Raw genomic sequence first — 24100 nt, forward strand, 5'->3', positions numbered from 1 at the left:
CTGAGCAGTGAATCCCAGATACTGGAGCATGGTCTTTGGGTGAGGGGGTCAGTAGACTTTGGGTTTAGCCCTACAGATGCTTGTTGCAAGGTGAGGGGCACGGCTAGAGGGAGGGTCAGAATGGGGCTATTTATAGACTGGGTCCAGGGCAGGAGCCCGCTTGCCTGAGTGAGCATGGCCCAGGTCGTGTCACAAAGAAGAGGGCTGGGAAATAAAACTGAAAAATAACGTTTGGGCTTAAATGAAGGAGAAATTGGACTTTAGGCTATGAGATTGGACTTGTTCCTATGGGCAATGAGAAGCCTTGAGGGGCGGGTCTCAGCAGGTGACTGTACCCATGTCCAGAGTGGCCCCCATGGTCCTGCATTTGGGACTGCTGCCCTCCCTCATGCCCTCTGGTACTTACAGGAGCTCCTTGGAATTAGGGCTTTTTGAGATTTAGCTTTGATGTGAGGACAAGTCTTTCAGGGGAACCTTTCCCTGGATTCCAACTCCTGCCTCACACTCTTCCTCTCAGAGCCGCTTGGGTTCCCTTCATCACAGAGCATCACATAGTCCTGCAGTGGCTGGCTCAGTGCTGCCTCCCGTGAGCCGATCTCATTCCTCTAGTGTAGAGACTTCTACAATCAGGTCCCCCAAAAGTGTTGTTGGAAGGAAGGGGATTAATGCACGTGATTAACCCAAAGGAGGTGAGGTTAGGAGAAAGCTTTCGTAGACAGTATTTTGCTTACTTAAGCCCTCAGCAATGTCTCTCCTTCAAAAATATATCTAGAACTCGACCCCTTCCACCAGCTCTATGGTGACCGGCCTGGGCCAGCAGCTGCTGTTACTGCTGACCTGGACAACTGCTGGCCTCTCCTTTGTGCTTCCCTCCCCGCAGTCTATTTCCAACCAGCAGCCTGTTAAACGTGAGAGTGCATCATCTGCGACCGCCTTCATCTCACTCAGAGTAAATGCCAAAGTTCTCGCCAAGGTCTACAAGGAGCTAATGAACAGCCAGATCTCCTGGGGACCTTGAAAAATGCAGATTCCCATTCAGAAGCCCTGGGGTGGGCCTGAGAATGTGCATTTCTAACAAGCCTCCGGGTGCTGTGGGGTTGCGGGGGGTGGGGGCATGCTGTGAGTGGTGAGACGGTGAGACCCTGCAGGATGTTCACTGTCCCCCTCTTCTGACCTTATCTACCACCCTCACCCTCGTGGTAGGGTGACCAGCTGTCCCTGTTTGCCTGGGGAGTGTCTTGGTTTTAACACTGAAGGTCCCATATCCCGGGAATCCCCTCAGTCCCAGGCACAATGTTGCCGTCCCCCGCTCTGTGCCTCCGCTCAGCCTCACTTCCTTCAGGTCCTTTCCTGCCTCTCGGGGGGACTTCTATTCACCGCTGCCTCTTGCCCACCCTGATGTTCTCTACTCCTCTGCCCTGCTTAATTTTTCTCCTTAGCAGTTATCACCCACTAGCATACTATCTATTTTATGCATTTATCTTATTTATTGTCTGTTTCTGTCCACCGGACAGTAAGCTCCACAAGAAGTGGAATATTTTCTCCCCTTTGTCACTGAAGGACTCCGGTGCCTACAACACTGCCAGGCATGTGGTGAAGGCTCAGGAAAGATGGTTGCATGATGAACTGAATGCTCCAAACCAGGGCTTCTCAGACTTCAGTGTGCACCTGGAGACTGTTAAACTGCAGATTCTGATTCAGGGGTCTGGAGTAGGGCCTGAGAATCTGCATTTATTCCACAGATGGAGGCTCTACTTGGTGGTCCGTTTTCTTCTCATTTATCCCCTCCCCTCCCTGGGAAGGAGGCAAGTTTGGACTTGGAGATGGGGCAGGGGCTCCTTAGAAGTGTGAGGAGCAGGTGGGCCGTCTAGTCCCTGTGAGGAGGGCATTCAGCACTGGTGTAGCTGGGTGGACAACCAGCTGGCCCGTCAGACTGACGGACTCAAAGATGAAAATGGCCAGGACCAAACTTTCCCTGTTCTGTGCTGGCTTTCAGAAAGAGCTGCCCCCTCCCACTTCGCTTCATGGTCCCTACAGCTGGTTCCAACAAGCAAAAGATTTCTCTCCAGAGCCGGGCTCTGTTTGGCCTTGCACCTGCTGCCGGCAGCTGTTGCCGGGGCTCCCGTTAATGGCACAAATGGAGCCTCTAATGGATGGGACCTAAGCCCTGGCTGGCAGCGGGGCTGGGAGGATGTGGGCTGTGTAGACGGATGGGAATTCTGCCAATGACTGGGATCCAGGCCGTGCTGTCAGTCAGATGGACGGCCAGACAGTGGCTAGCCAGACCCCTAGACAGCCACACAACCAACTCAGAAGATTTCACCCTTAACAGGCAGCTTTGGGGGACTCAGGGAAGTGTGGACAGGCTCTCAGCCCTCTGGGAGTTCGCGTTTTAGTGGAGGTGAGAACACTTTGAGGTAGAAAAGACTTGAAGACGGAGCCAAGGACCCTGGGTAAAAACCTGGGCCCAAGTTGTGTGTGTGGAATGCGCCAGAAGAACTGCAGGAATTCTGATAAACTGGAATATGTCTTTTCTCCTAAAGATTTTGATTAACTCTAATAGAGTGTTTTAAATTTAAAACTGAGATGCTGTCTGTCAACAAATAATGTATGTACTCATGAGAAAATTGTGACATGTAAAAGCTTTTTAATTTATGGAAGCAGAATAAAATCATGAGTGGCACTCACTGGCCATTATCTACTATTGCTAAAACTGCTTAAGGATTATAAGGGCTTGCGTTTGCTTGTGTTGCTAATTTTTGGATTTCTAGTTTTTATGTATTTATTTAGAGACAGAGTCTCGCTCTGTCATCCAGGCTGGAGTGCAATGGCATGATCTTGGCTCACTGCAGCCACCGCCTCCTGGGTTCAAGCAATTCTGCTACCTCAGCCTTCCAAGTAGCTGGGATTACAGGCATGCGCCACTGTGCCCGGCTAATTTTTGTATTGTTAGTAGAGACAGGGTTTCACCGTGTTGGCCAGGCTGGTCTTGAATTCCTGACCTCAGGTGATCCACCTGCCTCGATCTCTCCAAGTGCTGGGATTACAGGTGTGAGCCACCGTGCCTGGCCTCTAATTTTAAAAAATATCAATATGCTAAAATACTTACCTGCAAGTTAATGACGCTGATGTTGATGCAAGTGCTGGTAATAGTGCCTTTTTTTCTTTTCTTTTTTAATCCTAAATGTGATAGTAAATAGTGACTTTTATTGAGAATATTTTATATGCCCAGCATGTAATCTCAATGCATCCTCATGACACCCTGTGAGATAGTGGTAGCCGTTGACCATGGAGCTGCCCACGTGCTATTGGCCCTTCATCTGGTCACTGTGTCCTGATTCCCATAGGGGGGACTCCATCCTGCCCCACTGCCATTCCTTGTGCATCTGAGAGGTGACTCTACCGCAGTGCAGAGGTGTGACATGAACTCAGGCCTGGCCCATCAGAGCATTTCCTTGGCCATTGTGGTTGATTCAGGGATGGCCACATGACCCAAAGAGAGCCAACGATGCTTGGGAAGAAGGTCTTACTTTCCCCTGAAGGACGTGAAGCTGAGAAGATGTAGGACCAGGAGTTTCTGCCTCCAGCTTATGCCCTCCCGAGGAGAACCTGTCTGCAAGCTGTGGGTAGGGGACGCCTACCCAGGGCAGACAGTAGAGCTGGGCCTGGAGATGGAAAGCAGGGCCTGGCGACATGTGTGCTAGTTTTTGCTTGAACAAGTGTGAGCTATTTGTTTGTTTGTTCCTTGCACCTTAGTGTCTTAGTGATATGAAGGCAAGTACCTTTTGTACTCCCACCTGCAGACAAGAAGGCCCTATCTAGAAAGAGGGGATGATAAGAGCTTGAACTGGCATCTACAGGGTGTCTTATCAGATCTGGGCAGAGCGAGAGGGTGGAAGGATGGATGATAATGCAGTTTCTGATGGGATGGCTGGGTGGATGGTGGAGCCCTTCCCTGAGAGAGCCTACGGAAGAAGAGCTGATTTAGAAGGAAGGTAATGAATTCAGTTTGTGCAATACCCAGGTGCGAATGCAGTCTGGAATTCTTGAGAGTGGGTTGGAGATGGGGGTTTGGATGCAGAGCAAAACCAGCCAACCAACCAACCAACCAAACAACATCATCCTCAACAACAACAAATCAACCATCCTGAAGAGAGCTGTGTAGTAGGTGGCATTACCCCAGCTGATCCAGGTGTAGGGAAGTGGTCTGTTTCCTTGTGCAAGGGTTCTTTTGGGTCTCAGGTGCAGAGTGTTGAGTTATTTCTCAGGTCGTGACACCCCATAATTACTGGTTCCTATAAGACCCTATATGTTTGTTTACTTATTCCTTTATTCCCCATTGCCCTCTCCCATTCCTACTCCACCCCCATAGATCACTGTTCTAACATGTATTTTGTTTGTAAGTGTTCCTACAAAATGTGTTTTGTTGTTTTACCTGTGCGTATCTTTAATTGATATCAATGGACTGGTGCTATAGAGCTCATTCTGTATTTTATCTTTTTCGCACAGCACCATGTTTTTTATTTTTATTTATTTATTTAAGATGGAATCTCGCTCTGTTGCCAGGCTGGAGTGTAGTGGTGCGATCTCAGCACACTGCAACCTCCGCCTCCTGGGTTCAAGCCATTCTCCTGCCTCAGCCTCCCGAGTAGCTGGGACCACCACGTCCAGCTAATTTTTTTGTATTTTTAGTAGAGACAGGGTTTCACCATGTTGGCCAGGATGGTCTCAATCTCTTGACCTTGTGATCTGCCTGCCTCAGCCTCCCAAAGTGCTGGGATTACAGGCATGAGCCACTGCGCCCAGCTGAGAGCCAGAAGCAAACAGCAAGACTGCCCCGAAATTCCTGACCCATGGAAATGGAGATAATAGATGTTTGTTGTTTTAATCCACTAAATTTTGAGACAGTTTGTTATGCAGTAAGAGATAACTAATATTACGGGGGAGGGAAGTTGCTGGGCCATAGGGTGTGCCTGTACAAGTTTTGATCATGTGTGTGGTTTGGAGAATCAATATGGAAATCTGTAGCAAAGTTGCTTATTTATTTGGCCACTTCTGCATCTGGGTGGTGGGAAGGAGGTGATGGGTTCACCTCTGCATAAAGCCCTAGAAGGGTGTCAGACTCCATTAAATGCTATTGGGAAAAGATTGTCTGGGCCAGTAGACAGCATTTCCAGAGAATTCCCAAAGGATTGTCCCACACCCCAAATCCCAGGGAGCTGTCCATTGTGAGTCAGAGTACCCTAGTCCTTGCTGGGGCCAGCAAGAGGCTGGGGCCCCCTGGTGTGAGCTGATTCCTGTCCTCTGGACCTGGTAGCATGATATGCTGACATAAGTGCAGTGACATTTGGCCAGGCAATTGAAGAGCTTCAATCTGCAGATAGAAGTGATGGAAATTCATTTTCTCTTATTTTCCTAATCTTTGTCTGTAAAATAGATTCCTGCAGTGTCATTTCTCTGTTCATTCCGATCTTTGTTAAGGAAATGAAGTGCTGGAGTTGGATGTCTGTTCAGAGTGCTTTAGCAGTCTCCAGGTACCTGGCTACTTTAATGTCCCAGGCCATTGGAAATTGAGCTGGTCTGGCCAGACATTTTTCCATTTCAAGTTGTGCTTCCTCTACAGGTTTTATTCACAAGGCACAAGAGTTCCCACTGAAGGCAGAAGAGACAAGAATAGCCAACTCCCATATAATAGCAGTAATATCCTCCCATTGCAACACCCCCTAATGCTCCTTGGATTGTATAGTGCTTTGTGATAACAAAGCTAGTATGTGGCAGGACCAAGAATCTTACCGAAGTGACTTGCCCAAGGTCATCCCGCTAGCAAGTGCAGAGCTGGTATGACACCCCTGGGCTCCTGACCCGCAGTGCTCTCTGCACTCTAACCCTGCAGCCAAAAGAGTGTGGACTTTGGGTTTACTGAATCTGGGTTCTAACCTGGCTGTGCTTTTTGCCAGCAGTGTGACCTTGAGCAAGGCATTTACCTTGGTAGAACTTCAGTTTCCACGTCTGAAAAGTGAAGCGAGAAAGAGGATTTCAAGAAATTCAGGAGAGTGGGAGTAGTGGGTTCAAGGAGTAGGTGGCTTGAGTGGGAGCTATAGAGGCAGGGAGGGGTTGGATCTGCAGGCCTTGTAAGGCACACAGAAGAGTTCGAACTTTATCCTAGGGCAATGGGGAGCCATAGAATACTGGGGAGCCAGGGGGTCAGATTTGACTCAGAAACTCGACATTCACTGCTGTGTGGGAGTTGGCGAGGGATGGCTCAGCCCTGTGCCAGGTCACATGGCTGGGTGAGTGTAGAGCAGGCTAGGTTTCAGCCCCTAGTTTCCCTCTTGAACTGGTGTCCTTGTCCAGTCCAGAAAGTAACCCACACAACTATATGTGACACACCTGCTTCTATTAGAAGCATTTGCTCAGACATCACCTCAAACCAAGGCAGATCTACCCCTAAGAGGGGTTCTGTGCCAGCTGTGAAGGCGCTGACCTTCCTCCACCTTGTCACATGTGTCATCCTCACCTCACCCCTAGGAGATGGAGGGAGTATCTCCACTCTGTTCATGAACAGACAGACACAGAAGGTCAAGTCGCAGATCCAAAGCCACAGTAAGGGACCAGGTGGGGACTCTGATTGGTCCCTCTGAACCTCAAGTTTCTGTTCTTTCTCCCGTCCTCCTGTGCCCTCCACCCATCCTTCCATCCATGTGCCTCACATGTTCCTCAGCACTTCCTCATTGAACATAGAATCATCCTGTGACCCCTCAAACAAATACTTTACATTAATGTGCATAACAGCTTCATTCACAATAGCCAAAGGTGGAAACAGCCCGAGTGTCCATCGGTGGATGGGTGGGTAAACAAAATATGGTCTATCCATACAAGTGAATATTATTCAGTCACAAAAAGGATAAGATAAGTAGTGTTTGATAGCACAACAGGGTGACTACAGTTAACTATAATTAATTGAACATTTAAAAATAAAGGATTCCTTTCAAATGCTGAGAAAAGAAAATATAAAAAGGAAAAAAAAACAAAAAGAATATAACTGGATTGTTTGTAACACAAAGAAAGGAGAAATGCTTGAGGTAATGGATACCCCATTTACCCTGATGTGATTATTATCTATTTTATCTATAGTCTTCTTTTTTTTTTTGAGGCGGAGTCTCGCTCTGTTGCCCAGGCTGGAGTGCAGTGGCACGGTCTCGGCTCACTGCAACCTCTGCCTCCTAGGTTCAAGCGATTCTTCTGCCTCAGCCTCCCAAGTAGCTGGGACTACAGGCATGCACCACTACGCCCAGCTAATTTTTGTATTTTTAGTACAGACGGGGTTTCACCATATTGGCCAGGCTGGTCTCGAACTCCTGACCTCGTGATTCGCCCGCCTCGGCCTCCCAAAGTGCTGGGATTACAGGCGTGAGCCACTGTGCCTGGCCGATGTGATTATTATCCATTGTATACCTGTGTCAAAATATCTCATGTACCCCATAAATATATACACCTACTCTATACCTACAAACATAAAAAATAAAATAAATGCAATCCTGACATGCTGCAGCATGGATGAACCTTGAAAACATTATGCTAAGTGACATAAGCTGGGCATAAAAGGAGAAATATTGAATGATTCCACTTACAAGAAGTGCCCAGAATGAAAAACTCATAGAGACAAAAAGTGGAACCAAGCTACTAGTGGCTGGTGGGTTGGGAGGGAATGGGGATGATTACTTCATAGATACAGAGTTTCAGCACAGGATGACGGAAACATTCTGAAAATAAATAGTGGTGATGGTTGCACAACATTGTGAATGTACTTACTGCCAACGAATTGTACACTTAAAATGGTTAAAGTGGCAAATTTTATATTATGTATATTTTGCCACAATAAAAGAAATTTAGTTAAAAGATGGGCTTCAGACCACACTGTGTTATGGCTTTCTTTTCAGATAAGAGTCTTCTAACTGGGGCTATGGGCTTCTCCAGAGCAAGACCATCTTGTCTTGTCTTCATCTGTGTGAGTCCTGGTGGCTTTCAAACGAAACTCCTCCCCTAGATTTGCCTTATATTAGGGTGGGGAGTGGTTCACTGGGTGTCAGCTCTGTCCCCCTATTACCCTGGAAACTGGATTTCTTCCTTGTGGTTCAGCAGACCTGGGACAACCAGCTTTGTGGACTGAGTGTAAATAATGCCTCTTCTAGCAATGGTCAAAAGAACAGGGTTTAAGCCCCTACATGCTCAGATTTCCTAGGAGCCTCGTCTCTCTCTCAGACCCGCTTCTCCCAAATGTCCAGGCATTTCCCAGCTTCACACAAGGTCAGTTTAGTCTGTTCCCAGAGCTGAAACAAAGTGGCAGCTGCCTGAGGCCAGAGGATGCTTCACTGGTCTGGAAGCTGCAGCACCAATGGGACCTGCCAAGTCAGGGACAGCTGGAGTCTAGGGTGGGTGCTCACAAAGATGCCCCGTCACCTGCAGCTGCTGGCCCTGGAGGGTGACATCTCTGATCAGGTCTGGAATGGGTGGACCAGGGACCCTGTGGCTGCCCCCTGCACCAGTACACACTCCAGTGCAGGATTTGGAGATCCTCAGAGGGTGAACGCAAGTAATGCCTTTTTTTTTTTTTTTTTTGAGACGGAGTCTTGCTCTGTCGCCCACGCTGGAGTGCAGTGGCGCCATCTCGGCTCACTGCAAACTCCACCTCCCGGGTTCACGCCATTCTCCTGCCTCAGCCTCCCGAATAGCTGGGACTACAGGCGCCCACCACCACACCCAGCTAATTTATTTATTTATTTATTTTTTGTATTTTTAGTAGAGACGGGGTTTCACCGTGTTAGCCAGGATGGTCTTGATCTCCTGACCTCGTGATCTGCCTGCCTCAGCCTCCTAAAGTGCTGGGATTACAGGCGTGAGCCACCACGCCTGGCCCAAGATCCCACTCTTAATGCCCCACCTGGCCAAGGATTTCTAAGTGCCAATTGGTGGGTAAACTGTTCAAGGCAAATTTGTTTGAAAGAGAGGGGGAAAAGGATTTTTTGGCTCTCACCAGTAGCTAATTCAAGGGCTCGTTTCCACATGGTGGAACCAGGGGTCAAGTGAAGTCATCAGATTCTATCTTTCTCCTCTTGGCTTTTGTGGTCTCCCGTTGGCTTTATCCTTCATACCGGTCTTTTCCATGGAGGAGGCAAGATGGTGACTGGTGGTTTCAGACTCATATTCTCTCAATTCAGCAATAACAATTGAGGTCATTTTCCCTGTTACCTCTGACAGAAAAGTCCCAGGGCAGCCTCTTACTGCCTCACCAGGATCACCCATGCCTCCCTGAATTAATCATTGTAGTTTTCTTCAGAGAGTACTCTGATTGGTTGGACCTGGCACTGGATCTTTACCAAGGCAAGGTGGGGTTGCATGATTGACAGGTCCCTCAGGACCACCAGGAATGGGGGAGCTGTGTCAAAGGAAAAGTGGTTGCATTACCAGAGGAGGGAGTCTTTGGTGGGCCCCAAAGACTTTGGGAACCTGAATCTATAACAAGCACCCAAGGGCTGAGCTCCCAGTGGGGCTCTTTTGTGTAGATGCATTCTGAGGGCTCCTTTCCCAGAGTGTGGGGCTCTCCCAGAAGAGCCAGCTTGGGCCAGGTTCTGGGGTCCACAGACACACTAACCCAGAGCTCTCATTTCTCTTGAGACCACTTTGTTTTTGTTCCAGCACTCAAGAAGCCCTTCCTTCTCTGGCTCTCAAGTCTGGACTCATCTCTTGTCTTACACACGGACAGTTGTTTTAAGGAAAAGCCCCTGGTTGGACTTGCAGATTGGGCACAGCCCTGGACGTATACTACAGGTGCTCATCAAAGACTTGCCTCATCTGTTTACCCTCCAGGTCATGCCCCTTCCTACCTCTACACCCTGTTGCATTGCGGGCATGGCCTCCGGAAAAGTCAAGCATGGCGAAAGGAAGCGTGGCCCAGAGCTGGCACGCCACAGGCAAGTGCGTGCATGAGTGAGTGAGTGAATGATTGCTTGGGTGGATGGCCGACAGTGCTCAACTTCAGAAGGAGATGAAAAAATAAGACACTATCCCCAACAGGGTTTGGCAAAAGGCGTTTCTGGCCAACTCAAGCCTGGGATCTATCACATCCCAAATCAATTTTCAGACTTAGAACAAAAATGCATATCTATCCCCCTCCCGTTCCCTCTGCCTCCCCTCCCAAAAGAACGCGTCTGCGGGGACAGATGGCCCTGTGTCAGCGTCCCTGTGTGATATTGATGTGAACAGCGAGGGAAGGCAACGTGTCTCATGGCTGTAAAAATAGACGTGCATTAGGAATGCATGAAGTCAGACTCCTCCTCCGGCCACACCAGGCGTGCTATTCTAAATCCAGCGCTCATGGGCTTGGTATCCAACCACCCGGCAAGGCAAAGCAGTGGTCTGGAACTTGACATTTAAAGGGTTTGAAAGAAATAGAAAGAGGCACCGAGATTTCTTTTTTTAAGTCAGTCTGGCTATTTCTGAATGGGGCATGCCAATGAAGCTGGAGACCAAATCCACTGCATTTTTGAACCATAGCATCTGAGAGATGGAGGGGGCTGTAGGAGCTGTTCGGTCTGGTCTCCCTCCCAATGCAGGGATTCCTTCCACAGAGCCTCTGATGGTTGTCTAGTTTCTGCTTGGATACCTCGAGTGATGGGGTACTCTCTACCTCGAGGGGCACAGTTTCATTGTTGGATGTTGTTGGATGCCTCTGGCTGCTACCGCAAAGTGCTTTTAGGAAAAGATTGAGTTGATATCTAATCTCTCTGAAACGTTCCTCCACTGACCCTGGGGTTTAGGACCATTTTATGCTCTTGAAATTTATATCCACTGCTATTTGCTGGGCTCCTTCTATGTGCTCAGCCCTGCATAAGGAACTATGGAGGATGAAAGAGAAAACATCATTTCCAAAAGCCAGCTAACACCGATCTGGGGAGATAATGAACATGTGCAGAGTAATGAGATAGGGCATGGCGACAGGAACTTATTAAATTTGACATCGTGTGATACTGCCTGTTTCCTTCCCAAAGTCAGTGGCAATTTTTGCCACCCCCATATTGGTTAATGGGAACTGCATTTTAGCAATGGCTCTGGCTGTGGGCTTGGAATGACCTTGGTTTATTCTTACTTGCCCCAGACCCAGCCAGCCCCTCACTGCATCCTGTGGAGTGATCACTCACAAGCATCTCTCAGTGTCTCTCTCCTCCTGAGAACACTATCATCACCGTCCCCAGCTTGGGGTCCCGGGCTCCCTTGTAGCTTGCCACTATATTGCTCCCTTTGGGCTCTGCGTTCTACTCAGCACTCCCCTTGAGCTAGCTCTAGCCGTACACTTGCACCCACAGATGACTTCTGCTTCCTCCAGTGCCTCTCCTTCTTTCCAAATGTCCAAGTTCCATTGCGTCTTTGAAGCCAGTGGCAGTTTGCCTTCTCTGTGTTCTCTGCATCTAGGTGTAAACAATTTGCCTGTTTCCCAATGGCTGCAGTTTTCTCTATAGCAAAACTACTGGCCACCCCTTGAACCCTGTCTCTTGGCTTTTAAAACTCACAGCCCCATATGACAGAAAAAAAATAATGGGTTTGGTGTCACAAGACTTGGGTTCAAATCATGACTCTGCCACTTACTAGCTGTGCTCTCGGGCACATCACAGACTCTCACTGGTCCTCAGTATTCGCACTTGCATTGTGGGATGAATTCCACCCACCTCTTTGGGTTGCTGATTAATCAAGACAATGAATGTAGCAAGTCTTTACCAAATATACACTGCCTTACAGGTAGTGGTTATTATCATTGTCCTGCCTTCTTTTAAAAGAGAAGGAAACTGGGCTTAGGCCCTTCTTATGTCCTTGGAATGTGTATCAGCAAGTATTTTTGGGGCACTGGCTGTTTGTATAGCCTTGTGTGATGACCTTAGGGGGTTAAAAGCAAAGGCATGGTTTCCAGCCAGGGAGCTCACACTCTGGAGAGGTAATGAACACATGTGGAGAAATGAGCCTGTGGGATTGGACAGGGTATTATTAAACTTGACATTGTGTGATGCTGCCTGAAAGTAGCATAGGGTTCTGAGAGGGGGTTGCGGACAGCAAGGGTGACTGGGGTGGGCTTCCTGGAAGAGGTATCCTGGAGTCAGAGCATAAAGGGTGGGTGGTAACCTCTGGGAAGGTGGAGAGGAAGTAGGAGGGCAGTCGGCAGGGAGATTTCTCTGAAGAATGCAGCCCACCCTGGCTGCAGTTGGATGAGAGAGAGGGACTCCTCTTCAGTCAGGTGCTGTGCTGGGCGCTTATTTGCATCTCACAACTCTGGATTCAAACCTGGAGAGCTGCTTATAGACAGTTCCTCATTTGCAGATGAGAAAACTGCAGCTAAGGGAGCTTTAGTGACTTGTCCAAGGCCCCACACCTAAGAGGGGATGGAGTGAAGGTTTTCCATCAGGTGAGCAGCGACTCAGAAAGTCTGTTAGACCCTTGTAAGCGGAAAGGCCAACTCTCAGCCCCTGTCCCCAGTCAGCCTTGAAACCACCTTTGCAAACATTACGACAATGAGAAAAATCTGACATGGGAAAATTATGACAGTGAAAGAAATCTGACTTAACTAACACCATCTTGCTTTTAACCTCCAAGCTGCCCTCGTTCATTCCTGGGCATAGGCTGGGTAAAGTATAGAAGGAATTTAGATTGTAGTTTAACTTTGAAACAAAGATGATAACAGCCTGTTCCTGAAATAAACCTCCTCCTTGCCTGGGAACCAGATCGCCTGTGTAAAACTAACAAATGAGCCGCAAGATTAGAAATTACAGCTCAGAAGTCATGCAGCCAGAGGCCACAAGATTCCTAACCTCCCCACTTGCTCCTATGGATAACATCACTACTGTAAAACCTGAGATTGATGTTCTAGATATTTTTCAAACCCTGCATTCTAATGAACCAGCTGGCACCACCCAGGTCGGTAAACTGGCTCAACTAGTTCTGTGATCCCACTCAGGAACTGAAAGCAGCAGGAAGAACTTGCTTCAACCCTCTCTGATTTTATCCCGACCCAACCAATCATTGTTCCATACTTTCTGGCTCTCTGCCCCCCAGATTATCCTTAAAAAACCCTAGTTTCTGAATTTTCAGGGAGGCTGATCAAAGTAATAAAACTCCAGTCTCCTGTTTAGCTGGCCCTGTGTTTATTAAATTCTTTCTCTATTGCAATAACACTGTCTCAGTAAATTGGCTGTATTTTGTGCCATGGTCAAGAAAAAGCCATTGGGCCATTGCAGCCTTGTGACTGTATCTGCCTCAGACCCGACTGACCCCAGCAGAGCAGGGAAACTGACCCATCAGCATCAGTCTACAGAGTGACCAGTAACTTAGTGTGTGGCTTGGTATGAGAAGATGGGCCAAGCAGATTCAGGCTCTTGGGAATTGGAATTAAGAAACCCAGGGAGAATAAGGCAGGTAGAATCAGAGACAGATTCTGAAATGATATCTATGGGGGTAGAGGCAAGGCTGCAGTTGGCCTTTTGCAGGCTAAAGCTGGGAGACCACAGAAATCATAAAGAAGCAGGAAGTGGCTCTCAGGCCTTGAGAAGGCAAGTGGGGAAGCACTGGTGGTGAGAGATCCGGTACAATATGCAGAGAGGCTACGAAGGAGAATGGCCATGCAGCCATGCGAACAGACTGGGTTCTTGGGGTCCCTCTGACCACATCCAGTTATGATCTCCATCCACAAATGAGCTCCCTCCCATTTCCCCCCACCTTTCTTGAGGGGGAAAGGTTTATGGTTCCAAGTGCCTAACCATAAACCCTCTCGCCCCTCTGTTCTGTCTCAGGAAGAGGGCTGGAGACACACTTGCTGTTCTTTTGGGAAAAGAGGCATGGTAGTCAAACAATAGGATTGAGGAGCATTTGCAGAGTCAGCTGTCTTCTCCAGCCACAGCACGCATGTTCCACCCTAGCTGAGGCAGAACTGTGGGCTGGCCTGGCTGTGAGCCTTGTGGGACTACGAGAAGCCTCCAGCTTAGGACTCAGAGTCTCAGATGCCCCAGGAGAGAGGAGGAGACTGGAGAGGCCAGCAGGCACAGTGACTTAATCCAAGAAGGTGACTTTAAGGGGTGCGGGGGTCGAAATGAGCCAAAGGGCCCAGGTGGTAGAGAGGAGGTACAGGGCATTGAGGGCCCCTGGGCACAGAGCATCCCAGCTCTGCCTGTCACTCACCTTTGCCAAGGCAGGACCCCACATTTGGTTTTGGTTTCTTATGAAGTGGGAGTGGATCCCAAGGGCTGAGGCTAGCATCCCCTGGCCCAACCAAGAGTATGCATGGGGAAGTGGGGATCAGAAAGGAGTCAGAGTAGGGATCAGAACAAGTCAGGACGCCATTCTCCTAACCCCAGCAAGTCAATTTAGCCCCCACAGGCTCATCCATTTCCTGTCACACATTTAACACTTACATTAAACACACCTTCCTTCTCTTTCTGCAGAAGTTTGTTAGTGGCAAGAGCGTGGGTTTGAGGCCAGGCCTGTGCTGACTTCCAGCCTGGCCACTTTGTTGCAGGAGGACCTAGGGAAAGTGTTGTCAGTGTCCTTATCTATAAAACAAGATTATCACACATCACTTAGGAGTGTGAGAGGACTAAAGGAGATAATGCACACCTGGCACACAGTAGAAGCTCAGCCAATGGAAGTTGAGCCAGGAGCAAAGCCACCTCCCTTCCCTCCTTCTTTCTCTAGCTTTAGTCCTGAGTTTGGAAGGGTCTGTTTGAGGAGATGAAGTAGAGCCGCCGTTGGCTTTTACACCATCCTTGATGAGAAGCCAGTGATGAGGAGCTGACTTCACCTGGGAGAGCCCCAGACAGGGCCCCTCTATCCTTATTATTCTATGCCCCAGGTCATCTGACCACCTGGACCTTCCCACCAAGGTGAAAAAACCTGAGGGATTTTTCACCCAACACCTGTAGAAGGTTTTGTTTGTTTGCTTGTTTAAATTACAGACTTTACAGACAGACTTTACAGTTCTGGAACCATTGACTCAGAAGAGTCCCAGGGGCTGGAAATGAATCGATTCTGCCTTCACCTGCCTCTTCTTCCTTCTCTTCCTCATTTTAAGAGAAAGGCTCTTTATTGGTGGCAGTTCATATAGGTCAGTGACCCGGGCTCCTAGCCTCCCTGTGTAGTGGACTCTGCCTCCAGTGCTTGAGCTGAGAGTTTTCACGTGAGAAGCAGTGGCTGGAAGTTGTACTCCTAGGAGCTATGAGCGGCAGGTAGGCAGAGTCGTAGATTCATCCTACAGGTCAGAAAGCAGCCTGGGGAGTTCAAAGGGGAGGGGCAGGGTGCTTGCTGGTGCTAACTGGATTTGATATCCTGAGGAAAGTTATATTTTGGATCCAGCATTCTCTGATTTGTCCTCCTCTAGCTTCCCCAAGAGTCATACAAATATTGGGGGATTCACAAGCATTGTCCCCCACTGGTGAACACCAGGAACAAGTGGGCAGTGGGGGCTGCAGAGTGTTTCTAGAGAAGGGGCTTAGGGGTGGCCCCTGCCTGGGTGGCACAGTGAGCACACTGTACTCCTAGGTAGATTGGATATTGACTTGGAGAGGTCTTGGAGAAAGGCTGATGAAGGTGATCGACAGCCTAAATCTCTGAAGCCGTCTCCTGATGCAACCTCTGACCCAACAATCCCTGGGTCTTGCTGTTATCAGCTCCATCAGTTTTACTGGGTGAGTAATTCATTTACCTGCTGTTATTGCCAGAGTGTCATCCTTTTCCTAGTTCCTGGTGGAATTGGAGATATGCTATCGGGAGTCCTTTTAGAAAGTGCCTTGTCTCCTATCCCATCTTTATAGCCCTGCATCTCACATCTCCAGCGACCTTGGCCTGCAGCCTGTTAAGGGGATTGGTGCTGAAGGCTGCTAAGCTCACCTTGAGAGCCCGTGATAGCAAAGGCTGGGGTGATGCTCACAGCCTCCTTTGTTCTTTTATTTGCCCAGCCCTGAGCAAACAAGCCTCAATAAACTAAATGACATTTGGATATTGAAAATGCAAAGAGAAAGTGTCTGGAAGAACAATAAAGGAGTTAGAGCAGAGGTTGCATGCAGGAGGAGATTACATTGTCTAATTCCCCTCAAAGGCACCATGGTTTTCCAAACAAGAAGTGTTTATCTGAAGCCTTGGTGAGAGCCCAATCAGAGTTTTGCTCTAACAACATCAACCTTATTTGACTGGATGCTGACTCAGAAGCTGTGATTTTGCAGGCAGGACCTGTGCTCACAGCTTAGCTAGGCCCCAGGAATGATACAAAATGATGCCAGGTCACAGAAGCCCTTAGCCTCAATAGGGAGGAAAAATGGATAAGAACAAAGCAACTGGGGGACCATAAAGGCCTGAACCAAGAGGCAGTGGCTCTTCCAGGAAGCTTCTGGCCTCTCCTGGAAATCAATTACTTCTTTCTTCCCTGTGAATCCACAGCACTTGGCTAGCGCTTCCATTATTGCACAGAATTAAGTTTCTATCTTTGCATAGTAAATGATTTATATTTTTGTCTCTCTCATTAGACCAGAGGGTCTGCAAACCATGGCCCAAGTAGCTTTTGTAAATAAAGTTTTATTGGAACATGGCCACTCATTTGTTGATACATTGTCCGTGGCTGCGTTTGTGCTTGAAGGGCCGAGTCGGGTTATTATTGCAACAGAGATGGTCTGCAAAACTGAAGTATTTACCATCTGGTCCTTTACAGAAAAGGTTCGCGGACCTCTGATTAGACCATGGGCTGGTGGAGAGCAGGGACTGGGTCTTACTCATATTTCAATCCCTAGGCACAGTGCTGCGCACAAGATGGACTTCCATAAATGCTTAATTAAGGAAAGAAGTGTCCAAGCTGGAGAGAATGAAGAGCATCAAGGGGAAACAGTTAAATTACTTAAGAGCAAGAGCCAGTTTTCCTAAGACTTTAAAAGCCTTCATTTACATATACAGAGTTGATAAGCTAATTACACAACAATCTTGTCCTAACCGTTAAATCAGCCACCTAAGGTCTTGTTAGATAACACCTTGTTAACCTAGTTCAAGGAAACCTGCTGTTTCTCGAAAATAATAAAAGCTCAATTTCTGCAATCCAAACTCGACTCCCCCAACCACTCCAATCTCTCTTTAGTCTGAATTAGATATTAAATCGATATTTCCACTGAATTGGAAACGACCATGAAAATAATCAGTATTGCTCTATAAGTATGGCATTTCTCGAACTGTAGAGGGTGGCTGAGTGCAGCCCTATTTTATCCATCCTGCACTGTAGGCCTAGTCCTCAGGGCCCACATGCTTTCCCAGGACCTAAGAAAATGATCGTGACATGGAAATTTAAAAAGTGTTGCCTCCAAAATTAACATTCCTTGCAACTGAGCAAAACCAATATGAAAGAATGTTTAATTACGAGTCTACTAAGCAAATGACATTATACCAGCTCCAACTCAACTCCTACAGTTATTTATAAATTAGATGAAATGCAAGATGTGGGTGCATGTTAAGATGTTAGTTATGATGTAAGGGTGGTGCCTCCAGATGTGAAAATGGATGCAGAGGAGGATGTGCGTTTTGTGGGTCCCAAAGCTCACACAATTTTAGGAACTTTCTTTAAGAAAATGGATGCAGCACTTGAACCCGGGAGGTGGAGGTAGCAGTGAGCTGAAATTGTGCCACTGCACTCCAGTCTGAGCGACAGAGCGAGACTCCCTCTCAAAAAAGAAAAGGAAAGAAAAGAAAATGGATACAGCAATATCTTACTTCTGCAAATTTTAGCCAAGCATATAACCAGGTGAACACTCAGTATGGGTACTTCCAGAGCTCTGCAGTGACCAGTGCAGGTGAGAGGCTCTGAAGTCCAAGATTCCTCAGCCTGATGGTAAATACTCCCCAGGATGGATGGGTTGTTACATCAATTATAGTAGAATGAGCTTGGAAAGTGCTGTCACCCCAGGCTTGGAGAGTCACACAATTCCTGTTAACTCTTTAAAGGTTCTGAGAAAGTCCTCCAGTTCAGAAAGTTAACTTTATTTGACCCAGAGTTTTCAAAACTTGGTTTTTTTTCTTTTTCTTTTTCTTTCTTTTTTTTTTTTTTGCTATAGAGACCCTCTCTGGGTGAACATTTTTGAACATCTCAGAAAGGGCTGGGAAAGGTTGACTTAGTCCCTTCTGCCTTCTGCTGCCCCCGCAATGCTCTTTCATTTTATGAAGAAGGAAACAGCAAGGACTCTGACTTCTCTGTTATCTCAGAAAAGGGCTGAAATTATCCCTCAACCTCAACCTCAGGTTGCAGACACGGCAGGTCAGAGAGGAGTTTTTCTGCAGAGGGTGGTCAGGGAGGAGAGGGGTTAGCTTAGAGGACAGGGCCAGACCTACTCATAAGGGATTTCTAATGTAGCGAAACACTTCCTCCAGAAAAAAAAAAAAAAAATTCCACACCTTTCTCTTGTTCAGAATTTTAAAAGAATGGGGCATTTTGCTTCAGATGAGGGCAAAAGTGGCTTGATGTGTGGATTCCTGTGTCTCACTTTCTGTTGCTTTCTTCTTTAAGAGTTTAGCCCAAGCCTGGAAACATCATTTTCAGGTCCCTGTGCAAAATGGAAATGCTGGGGCTCCCTGTTCTAGAATTATTCAGAATTTCAAGACAGCATTCAACCAAGTGGGGGGTGGTGCCCTTTGGAGCTCAGGCCCTGAATAAGTAGCCGCAAAGGTTGCGTGCCCATGAAGCCAGTCCTAGTTAGTGCGTATTCGTGTTTACTTATTTCAAAGTTCAAAGTTCTGAAGATATTTAGAGTCTGTATGCAAGGCCCAGTGGCGTAAGAGATTAACGTAATGAGCCAGATCTGGGCACCAGCGTGGAGATGCATTTTTACAGGGTGAATCATTAATTGGGCATTCTAAGAGTCACTCAGCCTTTTCAATGATTCATCAGCCATGCTGATGCTGTTGTGTAGTTCATATTATTGTTGTAATTAGCTGATGCTTGTCAAATGTAAACCTGGCTCTAACCTGGGTGTTTTCAAAAACAGCACTAGTTACTGTGTATCCAGGTAGAGGGGGTCAGCATACTGTAACTCTCTGTTTTCCTGACTTGTAATAATTAACCCCTTCTCTCAGGGGACGCGCTCTCATTGTCTTTCCTGTAACCAGTTGGTAGTTGTGAGTGGAGCTATGGAGTGAGAAAGTGGGTACTGCTTTTCCTGTTTTAAGGGCCTGCATGTTCAGAAGCAGCAGTGTGGCATGGGAGATGTTATAGCAGCAGAGTCAGGGGCCAGTTCTTTCACTGCCTGATAACTTGGGCTTTCCAAGGGAAAGGGAGGGAGGTGGTCACTGCGGGTGAGACAAAGAAAGTGCTTGGTAAGGGATTTCTGGGATCCTTGAGCCCAGAGTGGATTAGATGGGATTAGAGACCCACTCTGAGCTGTTTCTACCTGCATCTTAATCCACTCCAGAGCTGAGGCTTCCTGATCCCTCTAACCAGGTGCATGCTCACTGGGCTTCCAGCTTCCAAGCCTTCTACCTGTGGAATGCTTGGTCCAATGTCTGGGGCACCCACTCTTACTCCAAACTCCTCCAGATCTGCAGAGTGGCCCAGCATATTCTCTTCTTGAAAGGAGGTCTTTGCCTAACAGAAGTAAGTCTGTAACCCTAGGCTGATTGGGGGTGTGGTGTTTATGTGACCTGTTTTCTTGCCTCCAGGGCAGGTCAAGGAATCCTTCCTTGACCCTTAAAAACAGCAGTGGTTTTAACAAGTTTTCTCCTTTTTGCTTTTAACTTTTTCTTGGTTCATAGTCTGCATGCTGTCTCATGGAGCCAGGAGCAGAGCAGGAGAGGGGGAAAGCTGGGGTCTGATGGGGGCTGGGAACCTTGTGGCCTGTGCCTGAGCTCTGTGGGACCATGTTGGGGCAGGGATGGGAGTGCCCTAGGCCCGGAAGCAGGTTGGCCGTGGCTCAACACTCACCAAATGCACCCAACCTTAGCTAAGACTTCTCCTTATAGGGGGATCATCAATACCACATCTTCCGGGCCCATTTTCCTTACTTAACCAGATGTTAGGCCATGCAGATTGGAGAAATATAGTTATCTCTACTTAACACGTCATAAATTACAATCATAAATTACCCCCGTGTTTGTGTGCCCTTGTTCCCAAAGCAAAGGTTCTGAAACAACCTTAGTTGAGATGGACGTTTCCAGTGAGGGTAGGTATATCAGTAGGTTGAGACGAAGCATGCCAATGCAGGTACGATTTACTTATTTGTTTTTAATTGCTGTAGATAAACCCTAATTCATAACTATTTGCTGGAGGTGAATTGGGCCCCCATCCGCTCCACTTTTAAGGCAAGCTTAAACTTCTCCCTGATAACCTGTCACTGGTTTTGCCTTTAAAGACCCAGCCTCATCAGCCCGTTTTCTTATTGCCACAAAAAAACCTGTGCAGCCGCTGACCTCCTCTGTGACCTCGGGCAAGTCCTTTCCTTACACTGGGCATTCACTGCCCCATCTATAAGCAGAAGGTAATAGACCGGCCCATCTCTATGCCGGAGAACTTTGTCTTCAAACCCCACAGCCTTCTCTTTGCGCTGAGGGCAGGGCTACTGGTCGATGCAGGAGGAGGAGGCCTTGGAGAGGTCCCTCTGATGAGGAAGCCCATCCGAGCGGCTCTCATAGGCCACACACTTGAAACCAAGTGCGCGTCTCCACTTGAACGGTAAAATCTCGGTGCTGACCCAAGGCTCTGATGGTAGGTTTTCTAGGGAAGGCTGGTGGGTTTCCTCACTGGGAGCAAGGCATCCTCTGCAGTCACATATTGGCAATGACAGCTCATTCTCACTAGGGTCTGTCCTGCTCACATCACAAAAATAACCATAAAAGTCCCTATTATTTACTGAGGGCTTATCATGGGTGAGGTGCCGCACTGAGGGGCAGTCCCTCCAGGGGTATTGTTTCCATTTCACAAGGAGAAGTGTTGTTGAAGTTCAGAGAAGTTAGGTAACCTGCCTAAGGCCTCACAGCCCCACGAGTGGCAGAGCTGGGATTCTGCCCCAGGCACTTAGCTCTGAAGCCCGAGCTCCTGACCACTTTGCCTGTATCCTTTCATAAATGTAATCTTTAAGCTGTGGCTATTCCCTGTTAAGCCCCTGTTTAAAGATCTATCAAAATAGATGCCTCCTCTGAGTCGCAGCCTTCTCTGATTCTCCTTATCATCATGAGAGCAGATACCAAGAGGCAGAGATGGCCAAAAGGTTTTAAGTTCCCTCTATTCTCTTGTACAATGCAGTGCCAAGTAATACCCTGGGGTTACTCACACTGCTATGGCCTCTAGTTGAAGATAGGAGTGCTGTGGTTTTTTTCTTGGCAAGAAATTGTGGACCAGGGGTGATATCCAATCACAGTCCTCTGGCCTCATTTGGGACACAGAGGGCAAGTATTTTTTTAACCCTATTATTTTACAAAAATATTAAAAGGCAAGCAACTGGACATGGTGGCTCATGCTGTAATCCCATTGTTTATGGGAGGCTGAGGTGGGAGGACCACTTGAGGCCAGGAATTCGAGATCAGCCTGGACAACACGGTGAGACCCCATCTCTACAAAAAAAAAAAAAAATAGTCAAGTGTGGTAGTGCACACCTGTAGTCCCAGCTACTTGAGAGACAGGCAGGAGGATTGCTTGAACCCAGGAGCTTAAAGCTGCAGTGAGTTATGATCGTCCCACTGCACTCCAGCCTGCGTGACAGAGCAAGATGCCGTTAGACTGGGTAACAGAGTGAGACCCTGTCTCAAAAATAACAGCAAGTAAGCAATCATGATTTTTTGACTTTTCAAGGAATTTGCAAACAACATGTATTCCCTTTGCCCATCTAGCTTTTGGGAAAGGACACCCAAATTCCAACAGTCACCTACCTAGAGAAATACATAACCACAGCCATGGTCCATTCCATTGCGACTTGGTGATGTCAGAAGGTCTCAGGCTCAGGAGGGGCATCCCCCAGGGTCTCTCAGCAAATATCCCGATTCCTTAAACTGGGACAGTGTTTTCTGTCTGCAGAGTGTGCTCCCACCTTGGAATGGGCTTGTCTGGCCTGACCCTGAATATGCCCAGCATGGACTGCATCCCTCAGTTCATAGATACAGAGGTTGAAGGTCAGGGAGGTGAAGACAGAAGGGGCAGCCAGTCAGAGCCAGCAGCTGCAGCAGGACCCAGATTTCTTGTTTCTGAGTCCAGGATTCTTTCCACTCCACCAGCTCTCTTGTATGGACAGCTCAGGGGTCAGAGAAAGCACCTTTATTTCTGAATTTCCTTCTTCTCTCCTGTAGCCTTATGACCAGTGTTCGGAAGATTTATCTCTTTCTAGCTTGGGACTTGCACCCAGCAAGTTTCCATGCAAGGCAGCTGCCTTTAAGAAGAACAGAAGAGTCCCAGTTGGGCTTATGGGGAATGAAATCAGTCCCAAGCCCCGATCTCTCTGAAAAGTTGTTATTAAATTCTGTGCCTGGCCCTGACCTGGATTTAAAGATTTGCAAGAAGACAAATTCCAAACAGATGCCCATTAGGGCCCTGACAGCCGCAGCTTAAAGATAACATTTACATTCTGCCGGGGTTTGTATCTCTCTGTTCCCCACTCGGCCCCTCTCTTTCCTCCGGTGGGATCAATACCTCGGTTGAGGTTACGTGGAGGTGGCCACATTCTTTTAAGCTGTTTGCTCAGTGCTTGGTTTGCTCTGCTAACACGCTGGGCACTTCTTCCAACAGCCCTGTTTGCCCAGCATTAGGGCTGTTTGTTGAAACACCTAGCCCAATCCGAGGGGGCTCAGCTTTCTAAACAGTTGGTCCCCGAATCTGTCAATCAATAACACCAATTGGGTTCCTGATACGAACAGCAAGTGTGGCCAAGTCCAATATTTGCCCAAACACTGCCTCCTCCCCCTGCACCTGACTGTCCCCCAGCTTGACTAAAAGGACGATCACCAGGCGCATGGGCTGCTGGGAAGATACAATGTTGGCAAACAGGGAGCTGGTTCCAGGAAAGAAGGGCACATGAGCAAACATGATGGCCCCTTTATGAGAGGTAATTTACTGAAATGCACAGCGATTACCTGCTCATCCAGCCCTGATGTAATTAAAAATGGCAGGCTAGGGGCTCTGTTTCCCCCGGCTCTGGCAGAGAAACCTGGGTTTCGACTTGTGAAGCTTGAGGTTGGATGTGGGAATTGGCTTGGAGTCGTAGGCGATGAGAGGGACATTAGGATTATCAAGCCTGTGAGCTCAACTCCTGAGAAGGACACAGCAGAGCGAGAGAAAAGGTACCTTCAAAAGAGGCTGATGTTCAGTGGGTACGGGCTTTTCTTTTGGGATGAGGAAAAAAATGTTTTAGAACTTGTGAGAGGTGTTGGTTGTGCAGCATCGTGAATGGACTAAATGCCAAAGAATCGTTCACTTTAAAATGGTTAATTTTATGTTGCGTGAATTTCATCGAAAAAAAATAAAAAGGGTGAATCCCAATGAACCTGGGTCGTTTACATTTCAGAAGCTCTAATGCCTAACTCAGGGTTTGGCTCAGAGTAAATGCTTAATAAATGTTTATTGAAAGAACAACCTAACATTTGCACAGTCAACAAAGCTCTTTGTTATACATTAGCTCATTTCATTTTTAAAGAATCCTCTGAGGTGGGCAGGGGTAAGCATTCTCGTGTTGTAAAGGGGAAACTAAGGCTTTGAGAGGAGTGTGGCTTGCACAGTGTCACGTAGCTAGTGGCAGCAGTGCCAGAATTCAAACCCAAAAGTCTCTGGCTCCAAAGTCTGTGCTTGTAAAGCGATACTTTGTCTACCTCATGGCTTTCAGGATGGGAAAGAAAGCAATAGGGTTTTAAAATATGTTCTCCCCCCTTCTTTTTTTTAGGGTATTTATTACTAAAAGTGTTTTAAAACTGGACCACTGAGTAAAGTCACTCCATCTCCTACTGTTCCTAGCACAGTGCTTGATAAATATTTGCTGGCTCATTCAGCTGCAGCTGCAGAGACCTACCTGTGTTTGCTGTGGCGACTGTCTGGGCCAAAGCTCAGGCAGCTGGAAGTATCAGTGAA

The 24100-nt window shown here is 47.7% G+C and overlaps 1 long non-coding RNA gene across 2 annotated transcripts in view; it reads left to right on the top strand.

Annotated features, from left to right (window-relative positions):
• LOC130540858 (uncharacterized) overlaps positions 1 to 24100 on the top strand; it is a 294582-nt gene that overhangs the window by 75959 nt on the left and 194523 nt on the right. The window contains exon 4 of one of the 2 annotated variants that reach the window (XR_010110066.1): positions 9697 to 9975. The exons of the other annotated variant lie outside the window; for it this stretch is intronic. This is a non-coding gene — a long non-coding RNA (uncharacterized LOC130540858). The remainder of the gene's footprint in view (positions 1 to 9696; positions 9976 to 24100) is intronic. 2 annotated transcript variants of the gene reach the window in all.

The sequence above is a fragment of the Pan paniscus genome, chromosome 16, assembly GCF_029289425.2.
Source record: "Pan paniscus chromosome 16, NHGRI_mPanPan1-v2.0_pri, whole genome shotgun sequence".
Taxonomy (NCBI): domain Eukaryota; kingdom Metazoa; phylum Chordata; class Mammalia; order Primates; family Hominidae; genus Pan; species Pan paniscus.